We start from the raw sequence: 12,294 nt of genomic DNA on the forward strand, positions 1-12,294 counted from the left end.
ACATGTGAAAACCAAATGTATAGATAATAAGAATTTTTTTAAAAAATGAGGACCATTCTTCTCTGATCCCAAAGCATACTATAAAACTACCAATATTGAAACAATCCAGTATTGGCACATTGCCAAATGAGAAGTAAGCAAAATGGATAGGATTCTAGAAACATATCTAAATATAGAGTATAATGAAGTGGACAATGGAAATGAAATTTTAACATAGAGAGATTTTATTTATCATGTATGGTGATCTTTGCAATCATGTTGGCAAAATAAGATCCTTATTTAACGTGTTACGCATACAAAACTGAAATTTAGATATTAGAATAGAAACAAAAGTATTAATCAATGTAAATAAAAATTTAAATAAAAAGGGGTCAGTTGTATATGTATCTATGTGTGTTTGCATATGTACATATGTATATGTGTTCATATACATGAGTCTATATGTGTGCATGTATATTTATGTGTACATGTATATGTGTGTATATATATGTATGTGCTTGTGTGTAGATATCTACTAAATAAATAAGTCAAACTAGCCAATAAAAACAGGATAAACATGAAAAGATAATACAGGCAAAAATATAATGAAAGAAATATAAATAATGTTCCTTATACATACTAATGTACAGCCTTATTTGTAATATGAAGAATAAAATTAAAGTTCTGATATCTCATCACTTATTACTTTTTTATTTAGCTACTACATTTGTAATAATGGGTACATTTGGATAAAATGTACAGAAACCACAGACATTTCTCATGTTTTTGACAGGAATATAAGTTGGTATAGTTTATGGAGTATAATTTATCAATTCTTTTTATCACGTAAGATGCTTTAACCTTTGGACCATATATGTGCTTGATATCATCTTATTGTTATCTTTCGCTGGTATGCGGTGTTCAGTCATACAAACGACGCTTGGTTCACTTGTTTGGATCCAGATGTTTGCTGCTAGAAGACATGCTGTGACACAGTCTTCACAGCTCTCATTCCTTGCCCCATTATTATTTATTCTTTCAAAAAATATATAGTACTTTGATCATATCCCCCTCATTATTCTCTTACTTCCTCCCACCAAACCCCTTCTTATTGCAAATGTTCTCCTTCTATTTTCATGTCTTTTTGTGACTTGCAACATCTAATTATGGATGCTTAATGAGTGTGGATGTATGTGGTAGTATTTACATGATGAAAACTTACTAGAGGCTATATCATTGAGGACTATGACTCCCCATGCCTAGCAACGTAAGACTACAACTCATTTGGGAGGGTCAGGGTCTCATGAGCTCTTTCCTATCTGTAATGGAAAGTTGACGGGTCCACTCTTGTGCAGGTAACCATGGTTTCTATGAGGTTATGGATTCACTAGCTGAGTCATGTCTAGAAGACAGTGTTTTATAGCATCCCTTCCCATCCTCTGGCTTTGACACTCTTCCTGTGGTATTCTCTAAACTTTAGAGGGAGGTTTTTGATGCTCACTTTAGTTATGAGTCTCTGTGTTACTACTGCCCACTGAAGATGGAAGCTTGACTCATATACTCATAATCTGTGAGTATAAACATAAACATGCAGAAGGCAGTTAGACAACATGCCAGTTTAGCAAACCAATAATAGTAAGATCTATGACCTCCCCAGCTGTGATTTTCCCCAGTTTATAATATCAGGCATGACTTCTCTCCTGTGCAAGTTTCAAATTTAATCAGAAAGTGCTTACCCCCATAACAGTTATGCTATTTACATCAATGCATATCTTGCCTGATAGTTCAATGTTACAGTTCTCAAGGTTCATAGCACGCTAAGACAGTTGATGACTTTTCTCTCCTAGCAGTCTGCATGGTTCCTTCTGGTGCTATGAAACTGGCCAGTAGTGAAGCAGCTTCTAGCTTAGTTCCAGCTTGATTTCTCTATGTCCTGGAACCAAAATGTAGGATATCTTTCATAATAGGATCTTATAATTTAGTCTTGTGGAAAAAACCTAGAACAATGTCATTAGCCTATATTATTTTGTGGTCCTCTGGAGGTTCCCTGACCAACAACTCATGAGGAGATATCTTAATCTGGTACTAGAATCTTAATTTAATGTCCCATGTATTCTTAGGCACATCCCTTAAAACAGTTTGATAAAATTATGGTTTTTCAATTAATGTACAAAGTATGTCCTATTTGACTTTGCATGTACCTTAGTTGAAGACAGATTCTCACATGTGAGTCTGCTTGGTCATTTGTAGTGAATTTTAATGACCTTGATTAAAGAAATCTGAAGCTGATGTTGATTATGGTCTTCCCCAGTAAAATGAATCTCATGTTTCTTAATTCATCTAAATTAGTATCTAGCTTTTTAACGTTGTGAAATGACATTGTCATCAACAGATGTGTTGTGACAAATTTCTAGCCATGGGAGATGCATTTGGCTCCTGGGCTGCATTTGGTCATCCTTATTTCGCTTAATTTTCTTGGCCATTCTTACATTTCTTTTCACAAATTAACATTTTTGTTATGCTTTTTAAAAAGCCCTGCCTCCATCCCTTCACCGTCCCGTCTACTGTTTTCCTTTATGTAACACTTACCTTCAGGGGGGAAAGCGGCTATTTTGAACTTTGTTAGAATTTTTCCTTTCAAGTGGATTTCGATTTGTTGTGTTTTGTTCTTCCTGGAGACAGCAGAGGTCTGCTCAGAGAAGCTTAGCATAGCCATCTGTGTGTATGGAAAAGCAGAGACAATTAAAACCTGTTGACAACTTGGGGCAAAGCTGTGGGCCTCATGTTCTGTAATTTGTGAAAAGTTGAGGAACAATCAGTTCGCGGTGGCTCTTCAAAGATGCACAGCCTGAAACATGAATTTGTCACCTCAACATCTTTGCACTAGGGCAAACGGGTATCTCAGTTCAAGGGATTTAGAGGCACACTCTAGATGCCCAGAAAACAAACACAGAAGGTGTCATGTAGAGAGGGTGGGAGCTGCTGCTGTCACCCACCACGTCTCTGGTTAACATATAGGCATGTTCCTGTCCCACTGTTTAGTGTGTTTTTATATCAGGCACTGGAAGAGGTCATTCTGACAATTGTGTGGCATGTCAGTACAGAAGCCCAGGGTGGCTTAGGTGGTGGAGCCAGCGGCTTGTGGAAAGACTTTGCTCTTTGCTTCTCAGACTTGGGCATCGGTCTTAATTCTCTCATTTCTCTGCTGGGCTACCTTAGATAATTCACTTCCTTATTTGTAAAGCAGAGAAAACACTGTCAGCCTTTCAGGATGGTTGCGATGGGCTGGAGGAAGGGAGATGACACTCACATCCTTGTCTCCTTGTTACCTTCCACTTCCTGTGATGTACTTCCTGCAGCCATCCTTCCTCCGTCATTGCTATGGCCAAACCATACAATTGGGTACAAGGGATTGTGTCCCAGTCAAGATAAACCATCTTTAGTGTGGTTCTCTAGTGCCATCTCAGCTACTTGGATTTCAAGGACTACATTTCTGCTTCCTTTCACTTCTTATCAGGCTTTTGTGTCTTCTCTTCCATGCCTATTCTAAAATAGTGTTACTGTGTTTCTGTCCTGAGTCCTCTTCTTCTTCCATGTGCCCTGCTTGTGTGGTTTCATTCATATTTATGATGTTAGTTATCATTTATGTATTGGAGTATCCACTATATGATTTAGGTTTAAACATCAGATGACTGAGTCTCTAGATGGTGAAGATTGGGTACTGCACATCTCTGTAAGAGCTCCAGAGGTCATATCTACGTGTCTTTTGTATCTCTGTCCTGGCCTCAGTTTCCACTCCTTTGTTTGGTCATGGAGTCCTGGGAGGGTAGGTGAGGCGATACTCAGTTTTTCATGGCCTACATTGATTTCTACTGACTTTTGATGAATTCTATCTGCTGAGGGGAGGCTAAATTTGGCAACTTGTATGTTAAGTACAGACAGGGGCCAAATTCTTGTCTCTGCAGTGACCCCTTGTGATTGGATGTAGCAAAGTGTTGTCCTGGGTTAGCTACCCTATAATGGTGGGTTTCCCACATCCCTGAGATATTGTCAAGGAAGGGGGCTCTCATCCAAATTAGAAAGGCTTTCATTGACTCTCCTAGGTAATTAATTCCTCAGGACTTCAGGGTCAAAGAAGTAGAAAAGATCTGATGATAAGTATCTGGTGGTATAAGGTTGTAGTGCTCAGAGGTGCTGGACAGCAATGCATTCAAATATAAACTCACATGGCTACACAGAACGTTTGCATCTTCCTGGAGAGGAAGTAAGGCTCCTCAGGAATATGACCAGGAAAAGATGGGGCTAAGTAAGGAGAAGTTCGGTCCATGTGAGGGAAACTCCACTGATCCACAGTTACCACCACAAGGCCAATGTGAGCCCTCTGTTAGCAGGTCACTCAGTCAAGGGGCATTTAGGTTGTTTCCAGGTTCTGGCTATGACAAAAAATGCTGCTATGAACATAGTTGAGCACATGTCCTTGTGGTATGATTGAAAATCCTTTGAGTATATACCCAAAAGTGGTATTGCTGTGTCTGAGGTTGGTTGTTTCCTAATTTTCTGAGAAATTGCCACACTGACATCCAAAGGGGCTGTACCAGTTTGTATTCCCACCAGAAATGCAAGGATAAAGAAGATGTGGTACATTTACACAATGTAGTACTACACATCAGAAAAAAATTAATGACATCTTGAAATTTGCAGGCAAATGGATGGATCTAGAAAATACACTGAGTAATGTAAACCAGTTCCAGAAAGGCAAATGTCATATGTACTCACTCACAAGTGGCTTTTAGACATAAAGTAAAGAAAACCAGCCTATAAATCACAATCCCAGAGAACCTAGGCAACAATGAGGACCCTAAGAGAGATCTAATCTACATGGGAGGTAGAAAACGACAAGATCTCCTGAGTAAATTGGGAGCATAGAGATCATGGGAGAGGGTAGAAGAGGAGGGGAGAGGAAGGCAGGGAAGCAGAGAATAATGTAGTGCTCAATAAAATCAATAAAAAGAAGAGACTTGAACATCTACAAATTTTAATATCTTCAGGGGTTCTAGAGCCCCCCCAGATATCAAAGGATTTCTATTCAGTTCGTTTAATTTGTATCAACAGTTCTTCTTTAAGAGCAATATATTCTAAGTTATGAAGAAGGACATTGAATAATGAAGAAATACGTTGTGTGGTGAAGTCAATAACTATTTTCTGGTGACTAAGGCCTGAAGTCATGGGTTCAAATGCCAAGCTTTTCTCTGTAAACACTCTGCTGCCCTATCCATGGCATCATGCATTCAGAGGGGTGTATAGGGCAGTTCTTCATCCACAGTGCTCAGTGTGCATGACCCATAAGAGGAACTCAGGAAATGGGGCTGAATTAATGGCAAACAAAAGAATGAATAAAAACTGCCTGGTGAATGATAAGCACAGCTTGGTCACGAATTTTTCATTTTTGTTAATTATATGAGCAATGAAGCAGAAAAAGGGGGAGAAAACCAAATAGTATCAGGTTATTTTCTGATAAGAGAATATATATTCTCTGATAAGAGGAAATATACTAGGGACCAATTTGGGTTGGGAAGTATGCATTTAAAGCTAAAGGAGGGGACAGTTTCCTGGGGCCTAGACTTGCTGACCTCAGGGATGTGTCCTTGGTGGATCATTGATGATCTGTCATACCACAAAGAGACCTCTTGGCTAAATTGTCCTAAGATGTGCTCTGGGATACTAAGGGCATGCTAAGTGCTCTGCTTCTGAGCGACACCCCCAGACCGTGTGTTTTAGGTTTTGTATTAATTTACAAGAACTCCTCCACGTGTTCCAGCTCCCCTTTATAGCCGCATCCTTCTTGTTTTATGAATCCAATATCTAGACCTTTTTAAATATATTCATTAACTATTTTTAATATGTCTCTTCTAGTTCTGGCAATAGTCTCTTCTCTTGAGATTTGGTGCTGTTCCTTTCCTGCGGATAGTTGTCCTCAACTGCCTGGTGACCTGGTTCGTGCATCTCCATTGATGAATGGAGGCTGTTTCATAATCATAGCTGTCTTTTGTAGGTTTATTTTATATTCGGACGGACAGTGTATTTCTTAAAAGGTGCCTCCCATGAATGGGAAGCCAGATCAGAGAATCCTCACAGATGCTCAGAACTGACGAAGTGACAGATGGATTTTGGAAACTTCACCTAGGAAACAGCCTTAGACACGAATACATTCTGCCTCATCCCCATCACGAGCTAGTTTAGAGGATGCTTTGCTCTGAGACCAAAATGCACACTGAAACACGCATTCCTCTTTGGCAGTTAGCGCATTTGTTTTATCATGAGTCTACATGCTTCTTGCTTTCTCTAGGGAGACACAATCCTGTGCCCTCTGCTCTATATGGGAGGGCACCAGCACTGCACCAGCGAACGACTACCACATGCCTGGAATTGCCTCAGGCTCCAGCTCCAGCATTCTCTGCTGAGCTCCATACATTAATATGTCCACTAAACTGCCTCCAACTGATCCTATCCCAAAACAATGATGTGTCAAAGTCTTCCACATACAAGGGTCCTCCCTTTTCAACTTGATCGCCATCACAGATTTGTTTCTTTTGTTCCCCAACATTGTCCCTTGTTGATGGAGTCACTGGCAGAGGATGGCAGGCTCCTGTGCTCAGGCTTCCATTTGATCGGCATTTCCCACTTCACAGGTGCTGTTTTCACAAACGGAATAGAACACTTGAAAGTCTACCCATATCTTATCTATACTATATTCCTAGAAATTAAAAGGAACTTCAGATAAAAAAGCATAGCTGGAAGGCAGGATTAAATTCTCCTCCTCTTTCTCTTCCTTCTATTCCTTCTTCTGTCCTTCTTTAAGACAGAACCTGACTGGCCTGCCGTGCTTTAGTAGAACATGCTGGCCTTGAACTCACAGAGACCTGCTTGTTCCTGCCTCCTGAGTACTGGGATTAAATGAGTACACCATCCCTGGTTCTTAATGGTTATTTGCTGTAGGAATTCCTACTGCCAGTAGCCTTTAAGTTACCTGCCCACTTGGGCGTGGGCTCTTATACTATTTATGCTGATGTAAAAGCACACATCTGGCCTCTTTTCCAGATGCAGGATTCAGTTGCTGTTCCCCCGTTCCAGCAGAGGATTGTGATCTGAGAGTCTACCCCTAAATAAATAACCATCTATTATACTCAATTCTAAGATAGTGTGGGATTTTTTTAAGTGTCCTTCTTCAGTTATTTTGTTTGTTTCTGCTTTATTGTTGATGATGATGTTTTAGCTCTTCTTTTTCTAATGACATAAGAGGAGGAGGAGAAGAAAGAAGATGAAGGAGGAGGAGCTGAGGATGTAGGTCAGGCAACAGAGTGCATGCCTGGTATATATAAAGCCCTGGATCTGACTCCAGTTCCACAAAAATGAAAGAAGAGGGAAGAAGGGGAGTTGGGTGGAAGAAACGAAGTAAAGAAGAAAAAACATACATGAAAGCAAACAATTGAAAAGTCTTTAGACAGTATCAAGCAGTGCAGATCCTGTCCTCAATATTTTTGCTAAACAGTTGAAAGCAGCCTCTATTATTAACCTCACTTAAACATCTTAACCTCTTGACTGCCCTGCCCTGTACCATAGATATTAAATGGACAACTTCCCAGAGAAGCTCAGTTGCCAACAGGATCCCCAGCACATAGGAACATATGCAAATTCCTTGCTCCAATGTCTGTAAGAGGACTCAGACAAAGCAAGCCCAAACAGGCTCTGGAAAGTATATTAAGGACCTACTCGCTTAAGACAAAAGAACACAGCTATTATCCTGAGTCTAAAACCATATTCTCATAAAAATAACAGAACATTTAATTCAGGTTTGAGATAGTTATGGAGGACAGATTACAAAAAAAAAATAAGAAACTGACACAAGAGATGCTCATCAGACAGGAGAAACCACAGGAGAACCTAATGTGAAAAAATGCCTTAGGAGGCTGGTTTTTCCAGTGTCTTCAATAGTGGATGGGGGCTCTTTAAGAAAAGACAAGCTAAACAGAGGCAGTTTCAGGCTTTCAGAGATGGGGAAACCAGTTAGGAGAGGTTTGGGTGGAGAAAGTAGATTCCTCTGTTACCAAAGCTGGGATGTGGAACTGTCTTTAGCAGTGAGATTTCCATTCCCATATCGAAGTCAAAGAGAGGCAGGGATCAACAGAACCATTCCTCAGCTTGATGCTTTCCAATTGCCTTTGCCACAAAGAGGTTTCTGTAAAGAAGGCAGAGTTCAGACGAGTCCTCTAGTTTCCTCCAAGTGACAGCATAGTTTCTCTTCTCTAGGCCCTTACAAAATCCTAGTACCCAAATTGTGGAAAGAAAGCCTCTTACCCACAATAGGAAAGTTGACACCTTCATTGTCCTCACAGTCTAGTAGAACTTGGCTGAGGAATTTCGGGCCTTCTGGTCCTGCCTCCCTCTGATGACAATGGCAGGAGAGTTTCTTCTTCTTGAGAGTCCTGTCATCCACCTGTCTTTGTCTTTCTCGAAAGCACCCCCTCTCTCTTTTGAATTGTAGGTGAAGTTCTTTAACTGGTGGAGACTTCAGGAGATATAAAACTGATCTTTTTTTTTTTTTTTTTACACAATGAGTCCAGAATAGATGGTTTGCTTGAATGAGGTGGGGTGGTATGTGAGAGTAGGAGAAAGCAGGCAGGCAAAGAAAGAGGGAACATGTCAGAAGGAAGGACATCCATCGATGTTTCTAGAATGCTCTAAAGCCACAGATAAACCCTAAAGGTCAAGTCAGGGAGCTCTAGGGGGCTGGTACAAACTGACCAGAAAGATCTTGGAAGCATTGAAGGAGGAACAAGGAAGACTGTATGGAGAAGAGTCACAACAGAGTTTCACATGCAACCTCCTGGAGAATTTGGGTACAGAATGAAAGTTGTGGTAGATTAATTATTAGCTACATACCCTTTAATAGACTGTCAATAAGGGTCTCAAGCCTTTGGTTGGTGATCCCGGAGGCTGTATTAAGGTCTAGACGGGTCAACTTAAGTGCAACATTCTCTGATCATCATAGGGTAGAGCACCAACATATTCAGCAACCTTTGAGATTATAGATGCCTCTATGATAAAGCACAACAGATAAAAACAAGAAAGATGCTGCCACAATAAGTAGAAGGAGAGCATGACTCCCCAAATCATCTTCTGACCTTCATCAGTGCACCATGGCTGGTACATATCCCTAACCCCTACAGCATATGCACACACACAATAATAAATAAAAACTAAGATTTGCAAATACTATTGGTATTTCCTTAATCAAAGTTATATTTATTTTGATCAAGAAAGAAGTATGAATAGTATTATGACCACTTAATCAAGCAGATACTCAAACCAAACATAGAGATCCATTGAGCGACATACATGGAGCCACCATGAAATAACATCTTTCACTGCTCACACATGCCATACTTGGGGGTCTGTGGTTACTCACTCCCTTCTCTAGCTACTGATGAGAAAAAAAATCAGGTCCAGATAGGTCCTCTAAGGACTGGAGACTTAATAACTTATCATTTTCTTTTTCTGCCAGGCTGTACTTCTCTGCTACATGTGACTCAATGTAATCACCACCCAAAAGTCCTCATGGCTTCACCATGGCTTCTGATAGAAGCTGAATCTGTCAGTGTGCCAGTGTAGGTTTCTTTTGAGAGAGAATCAGATTGACTAGTATTGAGTTGTGTCTACCACTGCCCACAGTGTGTGACATCATGGATGATGAATTCATCAGTGGAGCCAGAGTGGCCCATTCATGTCCCTTAACCAAAACGGTAGATGTAGGTAGGTGACTTTAGAAAGGATGAAGGCAGCCAGGCAATTTGACTAACCTCCTTAGTGCTCTCTTCACCCCCTAGCTAGTCTTTGACGTTGCTAATGTAGATACTAAAAGAAAATTGAATTTATCCTAGTGCTAGAAACTTTCAATATGTTCTACTTCTGACTCTGAATGTAATATTGTATCTACACAGTGGGATGAATAGGAGACTATTTTTAAATGTTCTTTTAGGAAGTTCTGTGTGGCTTTCAATAACGAAGGGATCCTGTGACACCAAAATGTTTATTGCATATTGTTAAAGTGTGGGTAGGCACAGACATGCCAAGTCCAAAATAAAATCAAGGGCTGTTATTCTTCCTGGGTATGTTTCATTTCTACTTTAACTTTTCCCAAAGGCAACAATCACTGAGCAGTGTTATTACCTATCAGAGGAAGGCAATCCAGAGCTGACCAAATGAATGTGCGTTTTGCAAGTCTAGTGCTTACTGACTGCTGTTAGCCAGCTTTGCCTTGCTAGAACAAATAACGGAGAAAATCAACTTAGGAAGAGAAACCCATTATTTTGGCTCATAGTTCTGGAGGTTCCCACCCATTGTCAACTGGCCCTGTTGCTGTGGGCTTGTGGCAAGGTGATGGTACATGTGTGTGCCAGAACAAAACTGCTGGGTTGGTTATGAGCCAGAGAAGAAAGGGAGAAGGGAAATAGCTGGGGTCCCCAGTCCCCACCTTCACTTACCTCAGAAAGCTAAAGGCCTCCTATTAGGCCTTACCCCTTAAAGGCTTTACTACTTACCAATTAGCACCATACTGTGACCAAGCTTTTAATATATGGACCTTGGGGGACCATTTAAAATTTAAAGTATTAACACTCTTGTATCCCAGGCCATGCCAATGACCACAAGTGCCATTTTCTCTGTGCTATTTTAACTGCTCTCTCTTTCGCATTTCAGTACAAGAGCCAGTGCTAGCCAGAAAATGCCAGAAGGTAGTGAGGAATCAGATCCAGGGCAATGTCACCTGTAGACGGGAGGCACTAGCTAACTGACAAAGACATCCTTGCTGTTTTTATAGACGTAAAGATAGACCATTTGTATGGCTAAGGCCATCCTTGCAGAATTGGCTGTGATCGATGGCTGTCTTTACAATGGATTCCAGGCATAGTCTTGTCTCAGAAATCCTATCTTAGGCCAGCTCTGCAGGCTGTTTCCCTTCTAATGTTTTCTCTTTTCTCTTCTTGCATTTAGAAATAGCCCCCTTCCTCAGAGCTTGTCTGCACAAGACCTTTGAAAACTCATTGGTTATCAGGAATATCCCTTTTTAAAGTACTTCTACTTACCTTCCCAGCTGCCTAGTATCTTCTTCTCCCTCTTGAGGTCTGCACAGAAGTTTGCCTTCATATGTCGAAATGGTATTTGTTGACTGAGAGACTGCTATTGGGAGGTTTACTTCATCCCTTTCAGAAAGCCTCTGAAGAGCAGAGCTCCACAGAGCCTTGCACAATCAGGAGGGAGTGAGTTTTAGCCCAAATCTTAAGACAACGTGGGGTAGATTTCCCTCAGAAAACTATTTTAGTTATGTAATCCTTGAGATAAGTCTCAGATCTCATTCCAGTGTTAGCTCGTGACTGTGGCCCAAGTCTTGTGAACTCCACTTATCTATCTGTGGATGGATTTGTTGAGTAAAATGTTTTGACTATGGAGTCCTCAATTTCTGCACTACCTTTCTGGGTCAGATCATTGCAGAAGTTTAGCAAACAACAGAGATGATTCTGATAGCAGTCACAGCTGCTGTGCCAGCATCACCTGGGGATTCCCAGAACAGTAAATGCTAGGGCTCTCAAGTACCGATCAAGTTCCAGAGGAAGATGGCTCTGATGAATCTGAAGAATTTTGTATCCCTGTGTTTGGGAAATACACTACGATATGAACATTCCTATTCTAGGGACTTTGCATAATTGCAATAATATGCTATTTCTAGACAATGTCGTTAAGTTAAACTTAGTTGAATGGTTTAAAGTGTGCGAGCTTCTTAGTAATTTGTCATATGCTCATTTGGCAAATTTTCAGTTGGTGCCTCCTGCAGAATAGTTTGTCTGCTGGGTTCTGGAAATAACGAGAAAAATAAAACCTAGGTTCCATCTTAAGGAGGAGACCTTAGACTCAAAGGCATCCGGATATGCACACACACGATTGTGCTAAGGCAATGCGTGTGTAGAAGATGCAGTCCAAACGATTTTACACTAAAGGAGTTTCAGGAAGGAAACTGGAGGCCACTGGATTTTCAGTACCCTCCCCTGGGGGATAAATGTGTGGATTACTGCAAGCTGGGGGGTTTGTTCTGCAAAACACTCACCAGCCTGGAAGGGTGACCATGGAGGCATGTAAAACACAGACAAATTAAGATTCTCAAAGACAGAGGTCGTATGAAAGAAAAAAAAAAGGCTTTAGTTTAAAGTCTGTCCATTTTCAGAAAGGGAGGTCATGGATGCTATGTTCTTAAACTATCCCTCT

The 12,294-nt window shown here is 40.7% G+C and overlaps 1 long non-coding RNA gene across 1 annotated transcript; it reads right to left on the reverse strand.

The window, feature by feature from the left end:
• Positions 1-375: 375 nt before the first annotated feature.
• On the reverse strand, positions 376-11,226 carry LOC142848773 (uncharacterized). Its single transcript, XR_012910473.1, has 4 exons — positions 11,121-11,226; positions 8,920-9,074; positions 2,569-2,695; positions 376-1,912 (listed from the first exon to the last, which is right to left on the reverse strand). It is a non-coding gene; the product is annotated as an uncharacterized LOC142848773 (long non-coding RNA).
• Positions 11,227-12,294: the final 1,068 nt, after the last annotated feature.

The sequence above is a fragment of the Microtus pennsylvanicus genome, chromosome 4 (assembly GCF_037038515.1).
Source record: "Microtus pennsylvanicus isolate mMicPen1 chromosome 4, mMicPen1.hap1, whole genome shotgun sequence".
Taxonomy (NCBI): Eukaryota; Metazoa; Chordata; class Mammalia; order Rodentia; family Cricetidae; genus Microtus; species Microtus pennsylvanicus.